This window comes from Gymnoscopelus braueri, assembly GCF_963280865.1.
Source record: "Gymnoscopelus braueri genome assembly, chromosome: 17".
Classification (NCBI taxonomy): Eukaryota; Metazoa; Chordata; class Actinopteri; order Myctophiformes; family Myctophidae; genus Gymnoscopelus; species Gymnoscopelus braueri.
Genome location: NC_137617.1, coordinates 40,504,773 through 40,512,643, shown reverse-complemented (window position 1 = coordinate 40,512,643; position 7,871 = coordinate 40,504,773). Strand labels below are relative to the sequence as shown.

The window sequence follows — 7,871 nt, the reverse complement described above, 5'->3', positions numbered from 1 at the left end:
ACATTTTATGTTAAGCACACTAGTTTGGAGGTGAGTGCTACCCCCACTGTACTTGTTATTTGTCAGTTGGTGTATTAGAGTTGTATTGATTTGTTTAGAGCAGATGCCTTGTTCAGTTTATTTGTTTTATTGATCACTTTGATTTTCTGTCTGTTTTTGTTTGGACTCTCGCTTTTTTGTAAATATTGAATTCACTTTAGATTCTTTGTTCAGTTAGTGATTATTTGTTTTATTGATTACTTAGTTTTGTTTTGGACCTTCACTTTATTTGTAAATACTGAATCCACTTGGTTAGTTTTCCTCCATTTTTATATATATATTCTTCTAGGGAGTATATTCTTACTCCCTAGAAGATCTGTTAGGGACGTAACAATGGCCTTTTTTATATTATAAATTCATGTTCTTTTGTATTGTGTGTGTCCAGGATATTTTTTTACATTGACAGTAACACTGTCTGTCCAGTTTTGATGCAAACACTTTGCATTTTGAGTGTCATGGTTTAAGCAATTATCAGAGGCTGCTATACATTGAGTGAGCTGCACATACTGCTGGCTGCCTCGGTGAGCGGGGCGAATCCGAGCAGGAAGAAGTGCCGCCGGAGGAAGGGGATCATGTTGACCGCCAGCTTCCTCAGGTCGGCGTTGAGCTGACCGGGGAAGCGCAGGCAGGTGGTCACGCCGCTCACGTTGGCCGAGACCAGGTGGTTGAGGTCGCCGTAGGTGGGCGTGGTGAGCTTCAGCGTGCGGAAGCAGATGTCGTACAGGGCCTCGTTGTCCATGCAGAACGTCTCGTCCGTGTTCTCCACCAGCTGGTGGACGGACAGCGTGGCGTTGTACTGCTCGATCACCACGTCCGACACCTTGGGAGAAGGCACCACACTGAACGTGTTCATGATCCGGTCGGGGTACTCCTCTCGGATCTTGCCGATCAGCAGTGTTCCCAAGCCTGACCCGGTTCCTCCTCCCAGGGAGTGGGAGAGCTGGAAACCCTGGACACAGTCGCAGTTCTCCGCCTCCTTCCTCACCACGTCCATGACGGCATCCAGCAGCTCCGCTCCCTCGGTGTAGTGGCCCTTGGCCCAGTTGTTACCGCCGCCAGTCTGACCGAAGACAAAGTTGTCCGGTCTGAAGATCTGACCGAAAGGACCAGACCTCACCGCGTCCATGGTGCCCGGTTCCAAGTCTCGGCGCGGGGAACAAACTTGCCGCTCGTTGCTTCGGGTGTAATAGACGTTGATTCTCTCCAGTTGGAGTTCGCTGTCCCTGTTGTATGTCCCGGTAGGGTCGATGCCATGTTCGTCACTTATGACCCCCCAAAACATGGATCCAATTTGATTGCCACACTGGCCAGCTTGCATACTGACGATTTCCCTCATGTTGCTAATAGTAAAAAATCTTCAGAATATATCGTTCACACTTCCCCTTCTTCACTCCGTCATGCACACACAACACAAACCGTCGCCTTAAACATTGATTTGTACATACAGTGTGTCCTGAATGTGCCATTGCTAGCCCATGGTTGCTGGTTGGCACCGAAGGAGTGCGATTTACAGTTTGTGTAAATGTGATTTACAGTCTGTGATTTACAGTTTTTCCTCTATGACTTAAAAAAACATTTCCTCATAGAGGAAAGCACATTTCCTGAAACTCTAAGCTCATTCACTTAACAGTTCCTCAAAATCCTACACCATTAAGGCAGTTGTGGCCAAAATACTATTTCACTTCTCGTTGTGTTCAGTCTGATTGCAAAACATTAAACATCGTTATCGTGGTCTAGATGCATTCCTCTTTGACATTCTACTCAAAACTGGTTTTATTTTTCAATCCAATTTCCCATTCGTATCGACACACTTGTTTACCCTCATGTTAGCTGAAAAAGCGACTCTGTGGAGTTCTGTTGTGTTATGGTGTAAGGAAGATGTACTGTATACACACAACTGATTTCAGTCATTTGGATGCCATAGAGCAGTTTAGGTGCAATTTAGTCTTAAACCTGAGAGGCAGTAATGCCCTAGAATGCCTTGCCTGCCAAAAACCCAGAGAATAACATTTCTATTTAGAATAAAGCGAGCAGTTGGGTCAACCACTTGTCAAGAAGTTTCCAGGGAGTTTGGTTGTGTTGCCTTTGTCTTATCTCACTACAACGCTGCCTGTGAACACACTTTTTCCATCGCAAGCTAATTAGAAATCAGTTTTGTACAATCATGGTGGATAGCAGGCTCAAACGTTTAGATGTTGTGATAGAAAACAGTTAAATCTATTGTTGTGATCTTAGGCCTAATACTTCATAGTTTCATGAACCCACTGAACCGTATGACCGTGTGTTTGTTGAACTTCTGTTGAAAGTCTAAGCCAGTAGTTTCACTCGACAGTTTCACCGAACCTGTTGAACTTCTGCTGTACTTTTCTTTCTGTCCCTGTGTAAGTCAGAGCTTCCGCGCAACCCCTGTGCTCATTAAACCATGATATATGTAACTCTGCTTCACCTTGTGTGAACTCAATCATTACTCACACGTTGAGTCCACTACACCTGCTGTGCTGTATAAATCAGTGTAAATTAGTGTAAACACTAGTTGCGAACGCAGCGGAAGGAGGCGCGCCTCCGCGCAAGTGGAGCTTACTATGAAACCGTGCTCGGGTTGTGTCTCTGTCTCTCTGTGTCTCTGTGTGCACTGCCTGTGTGCAGCTCCTCTGAGATAAGTAAATGTCCAATTTAGACGTACCATACATCAAATGAAAGGTCTTTGAAAACTGAACACACCTGTCAAGGTTGCGTTTAAGCCCGCCCCTTCCCCCGGAAGCCACGCCCCGGAGAAGGCTCCCAAAAACTCCCCATTGAAACCGCATGTTAAATGAAAAGTGCCCGAATCGCTCTGAAACTTTTTCTACCCCCCCTAAGTGGGGGTCTACGAACAAATACTTCGGGCTCGGATTTTGGCTCCGCCCCCCGGAAGTGGGTCAAACAGGCACTTCAAACACTTTGTTGAATTGTTCAAAAACATTCAAAGGTTTTTTTTGGTGAATTTGTATTTTTCGAAGATGCTCCTTTTAACGCAGATTTTTTTTAAATTTTTTTATTGGTTACTTTTTTATTTATTTTTGTTTTCATATTTATTTAAAAAAAATTGCGTTCGCTTCCCGCGTTCGCGCGTCTTACTTGTATAAATGTGCTGTATAAATTCATTTGACTTGACTGCTCTCAGTACCCTGTTTGAACGTTGTTGTTTTTTTGAACATGGGTGGTCAAGCGTGTCCATCCACACACGTTGTCTGGTTACCGAAGACAACACCAAGCCTCGGCTGGGAGAGATGAGATCTATACAATCTATGTGTAAGAGCAGCTTGCGGTTCATTACTTTGGACCACTCTGTTCGTGACTGAACCCTCAAAGGAATTAATCGAATCATTGAAATACATTCTTCTCATCGATCAATCATTTCAGGTTTCCAGCACAATGTGCCTGTGACATATGCCTAGTGTTCTGAGCCCAGAGGAGCTAATGCAATGTTTTAAAACTACAATCCAGCAGGATTTATTTTCATGAATAAAACTTTATTTTAACGAGGCTGTATGGTAGAGTATGTAAATACAAGCTAGTATCTTTTGTAGCCTCTATCTGTAGCACAATAGTATTGTAGATTGTTTCGTCAAGTACATATTGTTGTGCTAAATAGGGTTAAAGTGGTTAAACTGTCCCTCATTTTGCAGAGGACCCCCTGGAACACCCTCATTATGCCTCAGTGATTTGTATGAGGGGAGGAGAGTTCAAGCCAAGTCCATTTTATTTGTACAGCAAATGCCTGTGCAAGCTCAATGTGCTTAAAATACCACAATAGTAGCAAAAATACACCAAAGTAGCAAAAATACACAGTGACCACCCTAATCCCCCAACAACACACATACAGAAAGCATTGAAATATGCCACACACACACACACACACACACACACACACACACACACACACACACACACACACACACACACACACACACACACACACACACACACACACACACACACACACACACACACACACACACACACATTCTAACCATCAAAGGCCTGGGAGTACAAAAAGATCCCCACAAATCTCAGGTCATCACTAGGTAATTTGTTCCAAAGAGCAGCTGGGTTCCTATAGAGACCACGTGCACCCTCCTCACCAGACCTATACTGTAGATGTTTCTTAATATGGCCCGGGAGGGCCACTATCTGATGATCAGAGAGGCCTTATTGGTCTCTGAGCAGTGAGCAGGTCAGAGATGTGTTTTTAAGCATTGATTGTTATCAGATGTGTGCAAGGGAAGGAGGTGTTATCAGACAAGATTTGTATCTTTCCCATGTGAACATTCGTTGTTCCAATTCCCTCATGAGAACCACTGCTATATAAGGCTGGTGGCTCAGCCAGTAAGTGCACAGACCTTTATACTGAGCATGAGGACCCGTGTTCCAATCTGACCCCCTGTCTTGTCTCGCATTTCTCTCCCCTCTCTCTCTCTCTCTTTTCCCCTGGGTTTCCTGTCTCGCTACACTGGAACTCACTGAAATAAAGCATAAAACTGACAAAAAGAAAGTCTTAAAAAATATAGTACAAAAGAATGATGGCCAGCACATACAACCTAAATATAATTTATTGCAGCAACCAAACAGAGTAACCATCAATTTCCTTTTGTCTTTGACTTATAGGGCTATACAGCACGCTGCTGTAGCCCTATACATCAAATCGCCAATACCTGTAAATATTGTGTGCGTGCAGGCGTATGCGTGCCACTGTTGATTTCGTTGACTAAAACTATGACGAAAAATGCTCTACTAAACTAAAGAATAAATATATTGACAATTTCGTCAACAAATAAAAACTAGACTAAAACGTTAGGGAGAGACTGGAGAAGAGATCCAGTAGAACTAAGACAAGTAATTTTATGTTTGGTTGCGCTCCGGTGTTGCGCTCTGAAAATAGCCGATCTACAAGCTCACAACACCTCGCGCTGCGACGCGTTGTGAGCTTGTAGATCGGCTATTTTCAGCAACCAAGGGTATAATCAGCCATACGACGCCATCAAGGCACCGTCAAAACACATTTTAGTCGACTAAATCAACTGTAGTTTTAGTCGACTAAAATCTTATATTTTTCGACAAAAACTAGACTAAAAGTAAAACATTTCAGGTGACTAAAATATGACTAAAACGAAACAGAGTGTGTGCGTGCGCGCGCATGCGTGTCTGTCGCTGTTCATTCCCTATGGTGCTGAAATGCGTGTGTTTTGCTACTTTTTTCCAGTAAGTCATATAGTAGGCTGGTTATTGTACGGTTTATGGTGGGGGTGTGGCACCCACCGGCAAAACGTAAATCTATAACAGCACCCCCATACACGTTGAGAGACGTACTGTACAGTGAGTTAAGCGCGCCTTGGTGCTTTGAAGATGAGGAGCGTGTTCGGGCCACGGACTCATCCATCCATCCAGCATCCTCACACAATGCTACCGTACGGCACCAGTCCTTTGTGCCTGCAGCCATCAGTGTTAATTTCATCGACTAAAACTATGACGAAAAATATCCGTCGACTGCCTTTTTTCACTGACGAAAACTAGTCAAAATAGCAGATCTACAAGCTCACCGTGAGCTTGTAGATCGGCTATTTTCAAAATGCTTTTTTATACATTTTGAACTTGAAATGGGACATTCTATACAATGAGTACATTTACTTTAAATACATGTTGATGACGATACTTTTGTCCTTTTACTCAAGTACATTTTGAATAGAGGACTTCTACAATGAGTATATCTACATTGATTGCCATATACTATAATTTTTTTTTACTTTTTTAAAACATGTGAGTACTTCTTCCATCACTGATATCAACATTGAGTGACTGAATGCATAATGAATTCTGTGGCAGTACAAGCATCACATTATGTGTCATCTCTCAGGTATATGGGCGTAGAACAGGTCAATGTTCATGTTAATTCATTGTTACTCAAAAGAGAGGCTTTTTGGATTTACTCTTTGGACACACTGGCCCCCAAAAGGCCTCAACGACGAAGACTTTGATTTGCGACCTTTTCTATAAGTTCTCTTGAAATATTATGTTGGTTCAGCCTTCTACTTTATGTTACCACATATCACATGTGTCAGTGGCTTTGCGATAAAATGCTCTGTATTTTTACCTTTGTTCTGACATCGTTCCGCTCGTGAGTCATACAAACCAAAAATCACGGTGGCATTGTTCATTGCTTTCTTCTTTATTACCTTGGTGGTAAGTTAATGTAGTCTGTGTGCAGACTCTATATTTCTATTTTAAATGTGCTCTTGTGTCCAGAACCTGGGATTTTATCGTTTTGGATGTGCAATCTTTGTGAACTTCTTGCTTGAATATGTAGTATGTACAGTCTATCAACAGTCTATCAACAGTCTATCAACAATGCTGACGATATAACAATATAATTATCGTCGCAGTCTTTTCACGAGATATCATTTAAAAAATCTTGTGTTTTCCAATGGATCCAATGGAGTTATTATTTAGTCACAAACTCTTGTTAATATTTTTCATTGGATACTTATTCTTAAAACCCACAGACCTCAACCTAACCGATTTAACTTAATAGCGTACTTTTGTATGCCAATGTAGAATGAAGAAGTAGGGCATTCATTTACTAAGAAAAACATACAACGTTGACATTTGGAGATTCAAGGTTTCTGCTCGAATATGAACACAGTCTATCAACAGCTATCCTAACTAGCACGTCAATGTTCGCCAATGCCAATAGTCATTAGTCTTTTGAATGAAATTTAATTTCGTTTTATTCATGTTTTAAGTCATCTGAAATGTTTTAGTTTTAGTCTAGTTTCAGTCAACAAAATCTACTGTTGATTTTGTCGCCAAAAAAAAACATATTTTGGCAGGCCTTGATGGCATCGTAATGCCTGATTTTACACTTGGTTGCATGCTGAAAATAGCAGATCTACAAGCTCACGAGCGTTGTGAGCTTGTAGATCTCCTACTTTCAAGTTGTTTAGTTATTTTCAAGTTATGTAAGGCTCATCATCACTGCTCAACCGTGTCGATGCAGCTAATATACCGTAATCCAGAGTCATTCAGACATAACAACCTCCACGCCAAAGTCTCCGGGGTCAGCGACACTTCCCGGACCCTTCACCACCACAATCACTTCACCATCTTTCAACAAAAAGCCCTTCATCGATCTTGACAAAGTGGTTTTCTGCCTAGTGAAATAAAAAAATATGGATATGCTGTATACAGTCAAGTACATGTACTCAAGTTCTGTACTTATGTACAATTTTGAGGTTTTTACTTTGTTCAGTATTTACAATTTTCAATACTTTTACGTCTACCCCACAACAATTAAAACGTAAGTTACTAGTTACTTTGTAGATTTGAATTGTTATTACAACACACACTCCCCACTTCAGCCCTACAAATATATATATATTTCTGCCATTTGAAAATAGCATATCTACAAGCTCACTGTGAGCTTGAACGTTTTCATATAATTGTAATGGAGTAAAAGTCCAATATTGTCCTCTGAGATGTTTAGTGGGGTAGAAGTAAAACTATTGAAACCTGTAAATACTTAACAAATTAAAAACCTCAACATTTTACATAAGAACAGTACTTGAGTACATGTACTTAGTTACTTTACACCACTGACTGTACATACATACAGTATATCCACTAGGCAGAAAACCACTTTGTCAAAATCGATGAAGGGCTTTTTGTTGAAAAATTGTGAAATGATTGTGGTGGTGAAGAGTTGACCTTCCCGGGAAGGGTCACTGACCCCGGAGACTTTGGCGTTGTTATGTCATGGTTGTTATGTCTTCTCTGTGAAATCCCCCAAAAGAATGACT

The 7,871-nt window shown here is 41.5% G+C and overlaps 1 pseudogene across 1 annotated transcript; it reads right to left on the bottom strand.

The window, feature by feature from the left end:
- Nucleotides 1–520: 520 nt before the first annotated feature.
- On the bottom strand, nucleotides 521–1,375 carry LOC308105143 (tubulin beta chain-like; annotated as a pseudogene). The gene has a single exon. The product of its transcript is annotated as a tubulin beta chain-like (transcript).
- Nucleotides 1,376–7,871: the final 6,496 nt, after the last annotated feature.